Here is a 17,779-nt window from a genome sequence, read left to right as displayed (position 1 = left end):
TCTCGGGTTATGAAACCATGATTTGGCAAGCGAGATTGTAGGGAAATGTCTCCAAAGAAGCCTTGTTGCCCCACCACCCTGGAGCCCAGGTTAATAAATTATGGTGCAGGATGGTCACCCTGTCCTACAACCCATAAATAGATCCTTGATTCTCTGGCAGGCAGTTGTTTCTCTCATTCTTCACAAGAACCTGGGCTGATCCCACCATGAGGTCTTTAGCAATTTTCCTTACCTTGGCCTTCCTCACAGGTAAGTCTTCTCAGGTGCCTTCCCATCTCTTCTTACCTGCCATCGTAGGAGGAGAACCAGGTTAGTTTGCGGTAGCCCAAGATCAGAGGGAGAAGCTACCCAATAGCAGTCGAAGAACTGTCTCGAACGGTGTTGGGATGCCCCTTGCTCAATCCTACAGATCAACCCTCGAAATCCTTTTTTCAGCCCTTAAATCTTAAACTCCAGTTCTGTTAAAATAAACATGCCACTATTTTTCCAGGCGCTGGGTTTGGGAACGCTCTGCGCCTGTTGTATTTCAGCCTGCCACCTGGATACCAAAGACTGAGCTAGGCTCACCCAGGGCTGTAATTAGTATGGTTTTTTATTTACCCCGTCAAACTGGGCTTACTCCCTTGAGTCGGTAAAGAAAGGATCCACCCGCTAGTGTTTCCTATAGTGTCTGAATGGAAGGAGCAAATTCTGAGGATCTGCAAAGTAAGATTTGCTCAGATAATTTGGTCAGCAGAGGAGAAAAGCAAAGGAGACAGCTACATTTGCTTGCAAGGCGTCAAGGAAAGAAAAAGAAATCTGGCTGATTTTATTTCACTTACGGTGGGTTGGGTCCAGTTAGTAATAGGATGTTTTCCAGGTGTTTGTAGAACATTCCTCAGTTCTATTCGACCAATACAGATAGTCCTTGACTTATGGACACCATTGGGATCAAGACATTTGTTAAGTGAGTCGCACTTGACTTTATGACTTTCTTTGCCATGGTCGTTAAGCAAATCACTTGCAGTTTAGTGGATCATGTGGACGTTAAGCGAATCTGGCTTCCCCCAGGGATGATGCATGTCGGAAGCCGGCTGGGAAGGTCAGAAATGGTGATCCCCGGGACAGCGCAACCGTCATAAGTACAGGCCAGTTGCCAAAGGCCTGAATTTTGATCACGTGACAAGGAGATGCCACAATGGTTGTAAATGTGAAAAAGGGTCACAAGTAATTTTTTCTTCGGGGTCATTGTAACTTCAAATGGTCACTAGATGGTGAACTGTAGACCCCAAGGGAGCTGCAACCATTGGCAATGCATGCCGGTTGCCAAACACTGGAATTTTGGTCCCAGGATACCCAGATGGTCGCAAGTGTGAGGACTGGTCATAAGACACTTTTTCCAGTGCTACTGTAACCTTGAACTAAATGAATGGTGGTCAGTCAAGGATGATCTCCATTGCTGAAAACAACTATGAGGCTTTTTAGCGATTCCTTTTTCTTTTCTTGTCATTTTGCATTGTGGTACAGGATGTCCTCGACTTACAACCACGACTGAGCTGAGTTGAGTGAGACATTGGCTAAGTGAGTTTTGCCCCATGTTGCGAGCTTTGTTGCCACAGTCATTAAGTGAATCACTGCAGCTGATAAGTTAGTCACTCAGAGTGGTGGGATTCAAATAGGTCAACCACCGGTTCTCTGTGTCGATGCTGCTTCCAGAAGTCCGTTCTGGGCCTGGGCAACAAAAAAATTAGCTACCAGTTCTGCCGAAGCAGTGCAAACTGGCTTAATCCCACGAAAGAAAGAAAAAGAAAGAAAGAAAGAAAGAAAGAAAGAAAGAAAGAAAGAAAGAAAGAAAGAAAGAAAGAAAGAAGAAAGGAAGGAAGGAAGGAAGGAAGGAAGGAAGGAAGGAAGGAAGGAAGAAAAAGGAAGGAAGGATGGAAGGAAGGATGGAAGGAAGGAAGGAAGGAAGGAAGGAAGGAAGGAAGGAAGGAAGGAAGGAAGGAAGGAAGGAAGGAAGGAAGGAAGGAAGGAATTCAAATATGTCAAAAACTGGTTCTCGGTATGGATGCCGTTTCCGGAAGTCTGTTCTGGGCCTGGGCAACAAAAAATTAGCTACCAGTTCTGCCGAAGTGGTGCGAACTGGCTAAATCCCATGGAAGGAAGGAAGGAAGGAAGGGAGGGAGAAGGGAGGGAGGGAGGGAGGGAGAGAGAGAGAGAGAGAGAGAGAGAGAGAGAGAGAGAGAGAGAGAGAGAGAGAGAGAGAGATTCGGCAGAACCGGTAGCTAATTTTTTGTTGCCCACGCCCAGAACGGACTTCCGGAAACGGCATCCACACAGGGAACCGGTTGTTCTCCTATTTGAATCCCACCACTGGCTCCGTTGAGGTTGTAAGTCAAGGCTCGCCTGCATAGGTCACGTTCAGACAGTCAAAAGGGGTCTCTTTTTTTGGCCTCATCCTTGCTTTCATTTCATCCCTAGGTTTTCAAGCAGCTGTCCTCAGTGATGAGCCTGCCCAAGCAATCCAGGAGCCTACCGTTCTGGAGCAGCTGCAAGACCAATTTGGGAAAATCACCGAAAATGTCAATGAAGGCCTGAGCATGGTGAAGTGAGTGAGCAAACATCTCCACCACCCCCCACCCAGGATGGTGCAAGAGCTTCCCTCTTATCTGTCCCCCTCTGGGTGTCACAGGTTGTCCTGACCCAGGGTGAATTTGGCATCACCTGAAAGCCGCGATGACCTTGATAATGATATGATTCACTTGCAAAAGGGGGAGGGGGGGCTCTCCTGTCCCATGACCCTCCCGTTGACATTTGGAAAGTTTGGGAGTCCATCAAATCAAATGTAAAAAAGAGGTTGGGACTCTAGAAAGAGTGCACAGAAGAGCAACAAAGATGATCAGGGGACTGGAGGCTGAAACATATAAGGAACGGTTGCTGGAATTGGGGATGTCTAGTTTAATGAAGAGAAGGACAAGGGGGGACAGGATAACAGTCTTCCAGTATCTCAGGGGTGGCCCCAAAGAAGAGGGAGTCAAGCTGTTCTCCAAAGCCCCTGAAGGCAGGATAACAAGCCATGGATGGAAACTAACCAAGGAGAGAAGCAACCTGGAACTAAGGAGGAAATTTCCTGACAGTTAGAACAATTAATCAGTGGAACAACCTGCCTCCAGAAGCTCCAATACTGGAAGTTTTTAAGAAGAGATTGGACAACCATTTATTTGAAATGGTATAGGGTTTCCTGCCTGAGCAGGGGGTTGGACTAGATGACCTCCAAGGCCCCTTCCAACTTTTATTATTATTATTATTATTATTATTATTATTATTATTATTATTATTATTATTATTATTATTATTATTATTATTATTATTATTATTATTATTATTAAAGAGGTACAGGTAGACCTTGACTTACCAACAGTTCATTTAGTAACCGTTCAAAGTTACGGCCTTGAAAAAAAGGAACTTAGAACCATTTTTCACACTTGACCGTTGCAGCATCCTCCACGGTCACACGATCCAAATTCAGACGTTTGGCAACCAACTCTTATTTCTGACAGTCGTAGCGTCCTGGGGAGGGAGGGGGGGGTCAGGTGATCCCCTTTGGTGGCTTTTGACAAGCAAAGTTGGGGCACCAGAGTCGCTGTAAACCCTGTTGCTCACTTAACAGCCACAGTGGTTCACTTGACAAATGTGGCAAGAAAAGTCGTAAATTGGGGCAAAGCTCATTTAGCCGCCGTCTCGCTTAGCGACAGAAAATTTGGGTTCAGTTGTGGCTGTAAAGTCAAGGACTCCGTGCACAATGTGAAACTTGAGATGGAAGCCAGCCAGGTGGTAAGCGAAATAAAGAAAATCAACTTGGCCCAAAAGACAAACGGTGAAAATCCCAGATGCCCAGAGTTATTATACGTCAGTTATTGTACAGTGCCTATGTACACATCGGTGTCTACTTTCAACAAAGCCTGCAAGACTTGGTTGGCTTCAGTCCTTGAGGCTACAACACTGCAAACATGTGTTGTATGAAGGCAAGTTAGTCTGGTTAAAACATACGAAGAACGGTTGCAGGAACTGGGCATGTCTAGTTCAGGGGTAGGCAACCTTGGCTCTTTTATGACTCGTGGACTTCAACTCCCAGAATTCCTGAGCCAGCCGTGCTGAGGGGAAAGGGAGAGGTTTCCAAGCTGAGCCAGGCTGGCTCAGGAATTCTGGGAGTTGGAGTCCACAAGTCATGAGGGGGCCATAGTTCCCACATGCTGGCTCAGGAATTCTGGGAGTTGAAGTCCACGAGTTATAAAAGAGCCAAGGATGCCTACCCCTGGGCTAATTTAATGAAAAGAAGGAGTAGGGGGTGACATGATAGCAATGTTGGAAGAGATCTTGGAGGTCTTCTACTCCAAAAGCCTGCACAAGTGACAGACCCTATACAATTTCAGAGAAGTAGCTGTCCAGTCTCTTAACAACCTCCAGTGTTGGAGCACCCAGAACTCCTGAAGGGAAGTCCTTCGTGATTAATTGTTCTCACTGCCAGGAAATTTCTACTTAGTGCCAGATTACTTCTCTTGTTTTCATATGCGCATGCGGACGCAAATTTCTCAGCTGCTCAGTTTCCCTCCAGGCCACCAGCATGAAAAGGTTGGTGACCTCTGCTCCAGACTCTTCTGGTTTGGCTAAAAGAAGGCCTTCCCTTTCTATCTATCTATCTATCTATCTATCTATCTATCTATCTATCTATCTATCTATCTATCTATCTATCTATCTATCTATCTATCTATCTATCTATCTATCTATCTATCTATCTATCTACCTACCTACCTACCTACCTACCTACCTTCCCCTCCACAAAGGACGCACCTCTGAAGTTTTGGCCTAAGCCCAGGAGATGGGCAATTGCCAACTATTGGCTATGGGTAGGGCTGTTACAGCTTGGTGCTGACTTTTTCTCTGACACAGGTATAATGAAAGCTCCTTCCTCTTTGTCTTTCTTTCTTTCTTTCTTTCTTTCTTTCTTTCTTTCTTTCTTTCTTTCTTTCTTTCTTTCTTTCTTTCTTTCTTTCTTTCTTTCTTTCTCTTTCCTTCCTTCCTTCCTCGTTTCCTTCCTTGTTTCCTCGTTTACTTTATCTATCTATCTACTTATCAATTATCATCTTCCATCCACCTATCCACATTATCTATCTATCTATCTATCTATCTATCTATCTATCTATCTATCTATCTATCTATCTATCTATCTGCCTTCCCTTCCACAGAGGACGCGCCTCTGAAGTTTTGGCCTACACCCAGGAGGTAGGCAAGAAATATGTGCCCTCCAGGTGGACCGGCCGCAAATTCCAGCTCTTGGTCAAGGACGCCAACCAGTATGGACAGTCCGTCTACAATCAGGGCAGGGAGATGATGAAGGAGCAGTACAACAAAGTGGCGGAGATGGTTGAGGAGATGAAGAAGCACCCGGCTGTGACGACCCTGAATGAGGAGATGGTAATGCCTTTGCTTGGCAAAGTCCAGAAAGCTTTCAACTGGGCAGGTGACCAAAGCTTTTCCAGCATTTACAATCTGATGCAGAAGAAGATAAACCTCTGAATTTTCTCACGGATGCCCACAGCTCCCTGAGAACACGGGCGAAGGGCATGGTCAACTTAGAAGTGGGTAGAAGTTTTGGGGAAGAACCCTGGCACGGCACTTCTGATCGGGGCCTGCACCCCATTGTAACCATTATCCACTTTCTGGAACAATAAACACAGCATGGCATGAACAGGACTTGTCTCGGTGTCATCTTTGTTGTGTGAAATTCCATTACCCCTGAATTTCTGCAAATGGCAAGTTGTTTGAGTTGAAGGTCACTGTGTCAAAGTAGCACAATGATCCGGCAATGGGCGTTTTGATGTGTTTGCCAGTCTACGGCAGGGGGGTCTCCAAGCTTGGCAACTTTAAGATTGGTGGACTTCAACTCCCAGAATCCCTCAGCCAGGTGGCTGAGGATTTCTGGGAGCTGAAGTCCACCAGTCTTAAATTTGCCAAGTTAGGAGCCCCCAGGTCTATGGAGCTCACAGCTTGCGAGTTATTGCCTTTCTGAGCTAAGAGAGAAACCCAAGAAAAATCAACTAATCTGTGTTTGGCTGCTGACATGGCAAGATCATCAGTTAGTACTGACCAGCAATAGTTTGACCCAGTGGAGGAAAAAACACACTAGAGAGAATTGGGGAGTTAGGAATGGCATTTTTCCAAGAAAATATTCTTTCAGGCTGGAATGATACAAAATACCAAAGACACAGAATTATTCAGAAAGTAATATGGTGTACAGTTAGCTTGCTGTATGCTCTTTTTTGGGCTGAATGACCCAACAGAGGTTCATAAAAACCTGCTGGTTTGAAGGTACAATGGACTCTGAGCATGTGAAGGCTCCAAAGAAGATAAACTTATGTCCTTTCCATGCCTACCTTCTGTCAATCATTAATACAGGGTGATGTGGATGGCTTTTGTTACCATCTCCTAGGAGGTTCATGGTGACATTGTCCCAAATGTCCAACTCAGTTGACACTGGAGGTAACGGCGCGGCAGTTTGCCAAATCATGTGACACAGGCGTTCATCAGCAACAATCCTTGGCTGTTCTGGGAAAGGATAGTGAATAGTTCCAATATTCCCCAGTGCAGAACAATGAACACCTCTATGTCTGTCTTATCATCGTTTATCACTCATTCATTTATCTGTCATTTATGTATCTATTCATCTATCCATCCATCAACCTATCCATTCACTCATTTATCTATCTATCTATCTATCTATCTATCTATCTATCTATCTATCTATCTATCTATCTATCTATCTATCATTTACAGTATATATATCTATCCATCCATTCAACCATCTATCTATCATCTATCTATCTTCTATCATTTATGTATATATTCATCCATTCAACCATCTATCATCTATCTATCTATCTATCTATCTATCTATCTATCTATCTATCTATCTATCTATCTATCTATCTATCTATCATCTATCCCCTCAACCCTATCTTCTATCATCTATCATTTATGTATATCTATCCATCCACTCATCTATCTATCTATCTATCTATCTATCTATCTATCTATCTATCTATCTATCTATCTATTTATCTATCATCTATCATGTATATCTATCCATCCACTCATCTATCTATCTGTCTGTCTGTCTGTCTGTCTGTCTGTCTCTGTCTGTCTATCTATCTATCTATCTATCTATCTATCTATCTATCTATCTTTCTATCTATCTATCTATCTATCATCTATCATTTATGTATATCTATCCATCCACTCAACCAAATATCTGTCAATCTTTACCCATTTATATGCAAAGACAAAAAACCTCTGCAAAAATTACATATAACAGTCTGAAGAAGAGACACAGTCTATATATTATGTTAGTATATGGAAAACACTTAGAGGCAAAATATGGAAAATAGAGGAAAAAGTGAGAGCAATCTTTTCCAAGCTGGGGGCCTCCAGAAGCAGAGGTTTGGGGAGTTGTGGTCTTAACACATCTGGGAGGAGGCAGCAGGTGGAGGAAGCTCTGGTCTGTGGTCTAATGTTGCTCCAGTTTGTTTAGGTGTCCCCTTCACTACTCAGTGACAGCTGTCATCATGGGATAAGGAACGTGACTTTTGCAAGCAAAGCACCAGCTTGTCATCTCTGGAAATAATTCCTTTACTGTAAGGCCTGAAAAAGTGGGGAATTACAAACAGCCCTCATCAAAATGGTCATATGTGCATATTTTATTATCCCCTGACATAATCATCACTCATTTGGTGAGCCCACCCACTCCTTAAATTCCGTGGTGTATTTTTTAAGGGTTTCAAGAATCGGAGCGATATAGGGCTGCGACTGCTGGTTGATTCTCTCCACGCCTTCCTTCACCTTCTCCTGGACGTGGTCAGTCGCTGGTTCTAAGGAAGCCTTGAATTCTTGCAATTCGTTCTGGAGGGCTTGGACTAACCGAGCCAACTCTTTGCTCAGCTTTTCCAGTTGCTTCTTTAGCCTCTCGCTTAGCCTGGGGTTGAGTCTCTCAACTTGGGTGCTGAGGGCCTCGGAGTAGGGCCCCACCTTCTCCAGGACCGCATTTGCAAAGGGAGCCACGATGGAGTACAGGGAATCAGCCATCTTGTCAGTGACGGGGGTCACTTGCTTCTTGAAGTCATTTAAGGTATTGATGCCTTTCTCCACCAAACCCATAGACATCGCAATGGCCCAGTGATAGCTTCTCGGGACATCGGGAGGCAGTTTAGACTCCAAGTAATTCAAGCGCTCGCTTATTGTTAAGTAGGTGGTGTGAAGCCGATCTCTGGTTTAGGAGACCAAGAGGAGAGAGGAGAGCTACGTTACAGAATAGGCAATTTCCTGACACACACACACACACACACACACACACACACACACACACACACATATATATATATATATATATATATATATATATATATATATATATATATATGCAAATTATTCAAATTGCTAATAAAGAATTTGGGAGGCTAAGATGATCATTTCGAACTCATTTTGTTCTCATCAGTTAGTCATACCCTTTATCTGAGATTTGAACCCGGGCTGATTATATATCAGGCAGTGTTTTAACCTCCTGAGCCACGGGGTTCTTTCTCTCTTATATTAGCTGGAAGGCAAGGCAAATGTATGTTTAAGTATTTGTCAAGGCTTTTTGAATGGACCTTGCTAATTAACTCTTTCATTCCTGTTTTGGCCCGGCTCAGGGCTTATCCACAGGACATAGTCAACTATGACAGCTCATTATTTTTGCAAATTATTCAAATTGCTAATAAAGAATTTGGGAGGCTAAGATGATCATTTCGAACTCATTTTGTTATATATTTATTTGTTATATATATAGTCATTCGGGTTTTTTCCCGCGTAGAAAAAACCCGAATGACCAAAGATCCACATACAAACACCCGCGAAAACCTCAGAAAACAAATATTATATATATGGTTGATAGCTAGATGATAGAGATACGTGGATGGATATAGAGATAATGTGGATGGATTGACGGAAAGATAAAATGATAGATAATGTGGATGATAGGTGGATGATAGAGATAGATGATGGATGACTAGAAAGATAGATAGATGATAGATGATAGATAGATAGATAGATAGATAGATAGATAGATAGATAGATAGATAGATAGATAGATAGATAGATAGATTGATTGATAGGTGATGATAAATGAAAAGTAGATAAATGGCAGAAATAGATTGATAGATAGACAGATAGATAGAGGAAGGAAGGAAGGAAGGAAGGAAGGAAGGAAGGAAGGAAGGAAGGAAGGAAGGAAGGAAGGAATATAGGACAAAAAGGAAGGAGCTTTCATTATACCTGTGTCAGAGAAAAAATCAGCAGCAAGCTGCAACAGCCCTACCCATAGCCAATAGTTGGCAATTGCCAGCAGAAAAACCAGCTGCTGGCCTGTTTTTTGCTGGCAAGCAAGGAGTAAGATATGCTCTCCCTTATGTCTCTCCCCCCCCCATAGCATGGTATGATCGGCTTTCTTACAGCACTGATTGGCTAAGCTCCAGGCTTTGGATGTAGTCAATTTTTTCATTCACAATCCCAGTGATATTCTGCAGGTATTCTAGGAGCTCACGGTTTAATTTAGCCAGGTGAGGATACGGCTCATCTCGGAGAACATAAGCCTGGGATCCTGTGTGAGAAAAAAATAATAATGAATTAATGAATGAAATGAATGCAAGATTAATGAATGTAGTCTTGTTTCTATTGCAAAAAAGTAGGGGGCTTGGGAGCAGATATTATGCCTCTGTCCGATTTATGTTTGTTGACATTAAATTGATTAATTAATTGAGATGGTGTATGTATTTCAATACATTTAATTTTAAAAATTGTTAAAATATGGACACAACCTCATTAAACTTTAGGCCAGAGTTTCTCAACCTCGCCAACTTTCAGATGTGTGGACTTCAACTCCCAGAATTCTCCAGCCAGCCCTGCTTCGGATAGTTCACAGTGTTGTTATTCTTATTTTATTTTTTTTATCCCTGCTCCTACTGTGATTGGATTTTTACAACAAGCCGACTGCCGTCTACAACACAGCACACAACCACTGAAAATAGAAGAGGACTTTTGATAGATATATAGCAATATCTGGTGACAGCAAAATCAAAGAAGAAGAATGGGAAGAGATGATAACCTATGGATATCTACCACAATTATCAAAATGGGTAGATTATTTGTCAGGTCTTCAAAGTCACCCCGATAGTTCTTGGTGCATGATTAGAGGGACAAAGAGAGATTAAACCCACTTTTACAAGAATGAAACATTTCAGCTATATTAACTGCGTGAACTCCTAAGGGGAGATCCAGGAAAGGAGATTGTTAACCCAGCCAAAATGAGTTTCGGCCTTTCAACCTCAGCCAGATCCTCCACTCACCTGAAAAGATGACAAAAGCCAGAATGAGGAACCTCATGGTGACTCCTGCAACTTCTTGAGAACCTACCAAGAGGAAAGCAGATATTCTATGAGTAGCAGGAGCGACGGAGGGAGCTTAAATGAACGCTTCCATCTCTACTTCCTGTCATTCATTAATACAAGGCAGGGATTTGGGCGTCTTTGGGTGAGAAAGACTAGAAGATCCTCTGTACTTAGAACAACTGGAATAATACAAAGGAGGACGCAGCAAACAAGAAGAATCTTTGATAAGGAACCTAAGAAGGAGATCAAAGAAGCTGGATTTCAGTGTCTCTGATCTATCTCCACCAAGCGATAACCTTGGAGATGTTAAGCATCAGCTCTGTGAGTCAATCTTTGTACATACCAACATGAGTTATAGGATTCTTTAACTCTGGAATTCCATCCCACCAAACACGTCTTCCACACGACCAATGAGCTTCACCACAACTGATCTTCTGAAAGCTACCAGTGCTGGCCAAGGCGCCCCCCCCCAATTACAAAACGGCCACTCTGCTCAACAGACAGGGATGGGGAAATAAATTGGTGTATGATCTAATGGCACAAGAGAGACCCATTTGATCAGTTTAAACCCCGTGGTCAGGTGATCAAAATTTGGACACATGGCAAGTGGTTCATATTTATGACGGTTGCAGTATCCCGGGCTCCTTTTGAACACTTTTTGAGACCTTCCGAAAAGCAAAGTCAACGGGGAAGTCAGATTCACTTAACAACCAGGTTACTAATTTAACAAGTGCCGTGGTCCACTTAACAACTGTGGCAAGAAAGGTCGTAAAATGGGACAAATGTCTCACTTAACAACAGAACTTTTGGGCTCAGTTGTGGAGGCAAGTCGAGGACTTACCTGTGTTGAAAACAGGAGAACTTCTAAAAATTGTTTAAATAAATTGAATGTTAAACTAAGTCGTCCGCCACTAGAGGGCACTAAAGATTGAGGTCATCCTTCCTCAATATACCTTATGCCTACATTTTCTTAGTAGTCTTCTATACACATTTTATTTCTATTTATTTCCAAAATATTTTAACCCCCCCCGAACCCCAAAGTGGTTGTGACTGCATAGAATACCAGTGGCTCAACTCTATATCCATGTTTCTCAACCCCGGCCCATTTTAAGATTTGTGAACTTCAATTCCCAGAATTCCTCAGCCAGGATGCTGATGGGGGGGAATTTTGGGAATTGAAGTCCACGCGTCTTAAAATTATTGCGGTTGAGAAACGTTGGGTTATATGCTGCAAAAGTTAATTCCATACCGCCTGGATGGACCCAGTTTAGTCCAAGGAAGGAGATATGGAAGCTGCTCTGCAAACATTACATGGCACTTGAGGTAGTCTCATTGTCAGGGTGAAAAAATGAAGATGGTAGCTGAGTAGCACATCTAAAGTCGCATACTGGGTGGGGAATTCTGGGAGTTGAAGTCCATGCATCTTAAAGTTGCCAAGATTGGAAAATCTTGCTCTTGAATGAAAAATCTTCATCAGGGTCCAGTCCAAGCTGGGAATAAACAGCATGGCGACTGCTTTAGAAAGAAGTTTGCAGTTTATTGAAGAGGAGAGCCAGACAGAAAGATGGCTCTGGAAGAAAAGAAAAAAGAGAGAGAGAGAGAGTTTTATACCCTCTTGGGTTTTGTTTGGAGTTGTTTCCTGTTCCTGTTTGAGGTTTTGTATTTCCTGTGTCATGTGCTTTGACCTGAGTCTGAGTGTGCCCCTTTAGCATCTGTGGGTTAATCCTATTATGTCCTGTGGGGTATGCAGATTTTAGGTGCCTTTGTCTTCCTAAGCTTCTAGCTGGAGGGCTACAACCTTCCTGAATGGATTATCACATCGGCATTTCTATAGAGCTGCTTTCTGCTTGGGGGAGGGAGACTTGAGGCTATTAAGAAAAACTGGGCATGCTTTTCTGCCTCTTTAAGATCCTTTGAGGAAATATAATATTCTGCCCTTTTAATATTTTCTTTTCGGGTGGGGGGGGCGCTGACTTCCCACATTGCCATAAGCAAAACTGCATACAAATGCCCAAAACTGCACTAAGCTACATTGATGGCAGAAATTTACATATTAGATACAATGGAACACTCCCCCAAAATAGAAAATTCACAATTTTTAAAAACAACAGCAATTGTAAATGTATGAAATCTTTGGCCTCTTTCTAAACACCTCAAACATTTTGCATTGATCATCCAGTTCTGCTTTTGAAGATCCCTGGTCACCCATCAGCACCTTCTCAGCTGAAAATGAGGCAATGAAACTTATTCACAACTGCAATACAACACGGTGTCAGTCACCACAACGCAAAATAATCTGTTTTTTTGCTTAGTCAAATATTCTGGTTTTCCCCCCCACATCTCCTTTTAGTCCTGTTGCAAGGCAGAGATTGCCTAACACAATTGTGTTGTTTCTGTGTGTGGTTTCTTCTCCGTCTGGCAGGAAGTTTCACCAGCTATTCTAGAAAGATCTACCAGCTGTCAGCTGATAACTAAAAATCTGCTCAGGACCGCTATGAATCACTCCTTTTATTAACTTGTTTACCAGGAGTCTTATCTTGATTGGAATTTTGATTTTATAATGCTTTTTTGGTATAGAAAACGTAGGTGCTGTGCCAGCAATCTGGGGACTCATCCAGAAATGAGATTGCCAATTAAAACAATGGATAAGCTACTGAGTAATTCTGTTCCATAGGCCAAGGTTTGTGTGTTTGGACACTTAATAGAGCAAAACAAATCTTAAATCCTGGGGATTTTTTTGGAATAGGCCTGTGTTTTCAACCCTGACAAACTTAAGATGTTGGGACTTCAACTCCCAGAATTCCCCAGTCAGCATGGGAATTTGGGGAGCTGAAGTCCACACTTAGAATACAATAGAGCTGGAAGGGACCTTGGAGGTCTTCTAGTCCAGCCCCCTGCTTCCATTAGACCTTAGGCCAGTGTGTTTCTCAACCTCGGCCACTTTAAACCGTGTGGACTTCAACTCCCAGAATTCCCCAGCCAGCATTGTTTTAGACAGCTCACCAAAGTTATTATTCTTAATATTATTATCCCCATTGTTACTACGATTAGATTTTTCACATACAAACCAACTGTCATCCAGAACACGACACACTCGGTAGAACTATAAATGAAAAGAGTAGTTTTCGTAGATGTAGCAAAATCAGGGGAATAGCAGATCAAAGAGGAAGAATTGGAAAAAATGATAAAATACAGATATCAACTGTAACTCTGTCCAGCAGGCCAGGTTTGTGTGCCTGGGCACTTATACAGCAAAGCAACTCTTAAGAAAGCTTGCAGATTATTTAGAATAGGCCACTTTAAGATGTCTGCACTACAACTCCCAGAATTCCCCAGTCAGCCATGGTGGCTAGGGAATTCTGGGAGTTGAAGTCCACGCATCTACAAGCTGCCAAGAGTTTAAGAACATTGGAGTGAAGCATAGGTAAAGGTAAAGGTAAAGGTTCCCCCGCACATGCGTGCTAGTCGTTTCCAACTCTAGGGGCCGGTGCTCATCTCCGTTTCAAAGCCGAAGAGCCAGTGCTTGTCCGAGGACGTCTCCGTGGTCATGTGGCCGGCATGACTAGACGTCAAAGGCACACGGAACGCTGTTACCTTCCCACCGTAGTGGTCCCTATTTTTCTACTTGCATTTTTACGTGCTTTCGAACTGCTAGGTTGGCAGAAGCTGGGACGAGTAACAGGCGCTCACTCTGCTACGCGGCACTTGGGATTCGACCCGCCAAACTGCCGACCTTCTGATCGACAAGCTCAGCGTCCTAACCCACTGAGCCACCGCGTCCCTGAAGCATAGGTAACTTATATTAAAAAAATCACATCCTTCTTGTAAAACCCTAGAAAATGCATCTATAATGCTTTTGTTCACATGGAGAACTTGGTCCCGGTCCTGGCTGATCTGTTGTGGATTTTCCTCTGTCGGTCCAGTTTTTCTAATCCTGCAGTCTCTTAGCGTCTGTCCAGCATTACTCAACAGATGTGATTCTGTGGCTGGACATTGCCTTTCATTTTCTCAACCCCTCCTTCCTTCCTTTCACTTTTGACATACATAAAGATCACTGTTATCGGCTTATTAAGCCACCTTGGAAAGCAAAGGCCTCCAGTTAAACTTGTAATAACCCTTGTGGTTAACGTGGACGGTCACGATGAGTCCTCAATGCTTCTGCTTTCCAAATTTAGCAGTGGCAGTGCGACCCAGACCTGTTGGGTTAAAAAGAGGAACAGGGTTAGATGTGAAAAGTCAGATTTCGTTTTCTTAGTGTGTCTTGGGGTGTTGTTTATATTTGTTTGAAGAGAAAAGAAAGGAAGGAAGGAAAAAAGAAAGAAAGAAAGAAAGAAAGAAAGAAAGAAAGAAAGAAAGAAAGAAAGAAAAAAGAAAGTCAAATAGCGACAGACAAAAGAAAGAGAGTGAAATACAGACAAAAAAAGAAAGAAAAAAATGAAATGAGACAGAAAAAGAATGAAAGTAAGAGACAGTCAAAAGAAAGAAAGAAAGAAAAAGAAAATGAAAGACAGAAAGAAAGAAAAAAGAAAGAGTAAAATAGCAACAGACAGAAAGAAAGAAAGGGAAATAGAGACAGACAAAAAAAGAAAAAAGAGAAAGAAAGAAAGAAAGAAAGAAAGAAAGAAAGAAAGAAAGAAAGAAAGAAAGAAGAAAGAAAGAAAAAGAAAGAAAGAAAGAAAGAGAAAGAAAGAAAGAAAGAAAGAAAGAAAGAAAGAAAGAAAGAAAGAAAGAAAGAGAGAGGAGGGAGGGAGGGAGGGAAAATGTTTCCTCTCAGCAAGCTGAAATGCACAGCAGACACCAAGTCTGAGTTTCGATGGGGGCCTCTCACACACACACACACACACACACACACACACACACACACTACTGTAGACCATCTGGAAGCTTTGAGTATACTTCCCTCCCACCCCAAAACCCTCCAAAAGTCAATTGCCAAATTCTCAGAATCATAGAATCCTAGGGCTGGACGGGACCTTGGAGGTCTTGTAATCCAGCCCCCGGCCCAAGGCAGGAGTCTGTATGCCATCTTGGACAAATGGTGGTGCCATGGTTTCTTGAAAACCTCCAGTGATGGAGCACCCACTGCTCCTGGAGGCAAGCGTGTACCTCGTGTACATTCAAGTCCTTCTAAAGTACCGTATCTCCCAACTTCACAATTTGCTCCATAATGACCTTAGAACAGGGGTCCCCAACACCCACCCACCCACCCAGCCCAGTTTGTGGACCAGTACCGGGCCGCGGCATTCCAGCAACCAGTCCACACAAACAAGCAAAGCTCCATCCACAGAATGTAGGCAGCACGCAAAACCAGGCACTCTCCGGTCCGTGGGAAAACCACTCTCCACAGAACTGGTCCCTGGGGCCCAAAAGGTTGGGGACCTCTGCCTTAGAGCATCCACCACCAGCCCCCCCCCCCCGTTCGGCAGGGAGTGATGGATGTAGGACTCCAAGACTCCCAGAAGGAGTCGAGAAGGGGAGGGGGCGTTCTGAAAGTCCGTACATCATAAAAACTAAACTCATTGCTATGAATGATCTCTTGATTTGACTTCGGGTGCCCGGTTTCTGTTCTGGGTGAGTCGGTAGGGAGCGAAGATCTCTTCTGACTCATTCTGCGACCCCGAGCGAGAGTCACTGGGTCCTTCTGATTTCCTATAAACGAAAAGCCTAAGATAATCTTGCCTTGTTCTCCTTCCAGTAACTCTCCCCCCATCTGGGAGTTTTCCGACCCCCTCCCCCAGGTCCAAAGTCCTTTCTGTTCAGCAGGAAAAAAGGAATTTTTTTTCCTTCTTCCTTTTTTCATCTCTGATTACTTTTTGACTTCTTTGACTGGCTTTCCAGCAGTATTGGCAAATCAGTTGTGCTTTGGGAAAAGGAACAGGACAAACACAATTCCTTTTTTAGGGGGAATATTTTTGGAGTCAGAAGGGATTATAGATGTGAGACGCAGGCAGGACCAAGGCTTGCCTGAAAGTGGGGAGCAATTTCTCATCCTTTGAGGAGCGAAGAGCAATTCTGGAAGAAATGGACGGAAGAAGAATGAGTTAGGAAGAGAAGAGAGATCTCAGGTCTGCATTTACGCATCATAAAAGGTAAAGGTAAAGTTTCCCCCCGCACATGCGTGCTAGTCATTTCCGACTCTAGGGGCCGGTGCTCATCTCTGTTTCAAAGCCGAAGAGCCAGCGCTTGTCCGAGGACGTCTCCGTGGTCATGTGGCCGGCATGACTAGACGCCAAAGGCACACGGAACGCTGTTACTTTCCCACCGTAGTGGTCCCTATTTTTCTACTTGCATTTTTACATGCTTTCGAACTGCTAGGTTGGCAGAAGCTTGGACAAGTGACAGGTGCTCACTCTGTTACGCGGCACTTGGGATTCGACCCGCCAAACTGCCGACCTTCTGATCGACAAGCTCAGCGTCCTAACCCACCAAGCCACTGTGTCCCTTTACGCATCATAGGGTCCATGAAATGGCAGCTCTCAACCCTTGCTAATTAGGGTTTAGGGCAGTTTTTGTCGAGCTCGGCCACTTTAAGATATGTGGACTTCAACTCCCAGAATTCCTTAGCCAGCCATCTCAAAGCATGCTGGCTGGGGAATTCTGGGAGTTCAAATGCACACACTTTAAAGGGGCCGAGGTTGAGAAACACTGCTGTAGAGGAAGGCAGAGGTAATCTTGGCAAAGAAATGGGGAATTCTGGGAGTTGAAATCCACACCTTTAAACTTGCCAGGACTGGGTGCTCCAACAAGGGAGGCTTTTAAGGAGATTGGGCGATCCTTTGTTTAGGTTTCCTGCCTGAGCAGGGGGTTGGACTAGATGACCTCCAAGGTCCCTTCCAGCTCTCTTCTGAACAAGGAACACCGTGCCAGCGGTTCACTGAGGATCCTGTTCCGACCCTCCCTTCCTCACCATCAGCCAAGTTCTCGCTGAACAGGATCCAAAGCAATTTGCAAAGCTCCAGGGTCACCGGCTGTAGCCGGCAACTTCACAGATATTATCACAGCCCCATTGCCAAGCTTGGCTCAAGCAAGCAGGCTGGGAAGGGGAACTCTGGGAGTTGAAGTCCACCCATTTTAAATCATGCTGGTTTATCTTTCAAGCACAGTCCTGGGAAAGGATGCAGCTACTTTAATGAGTCAGACAAAGAGGCTGAATTGGGGCTTCTGGACAATCCATAGTTTCTCGGGAGGGCTGAATGCGAAGTCCTGCACAGTCATACTTGTCAGGGGTGCAGCTCTGATTGCATGGTCGTATACACACACAACACACACAACACATACACACACACACACACACACACACACACACTTCTGGACAAGATCAATTT

The sequence above is a fragment of the Vipera berus genome, assembly GCF_964194415.1.
Source record: "Vipera berus genome assembly, chromosome: 9".
In the NCBI taxonomy this organism is placed as follows: Eukaryota; Metazoa; Chordata; class Lepidosauria; order Squamata; family Viperidae; genus Vipera; species Vipera berus.
The sequence above is the reverse complement of the archived record's forward strand: the minus strand, read 5'-3'. Positions refer to the sequence as shown.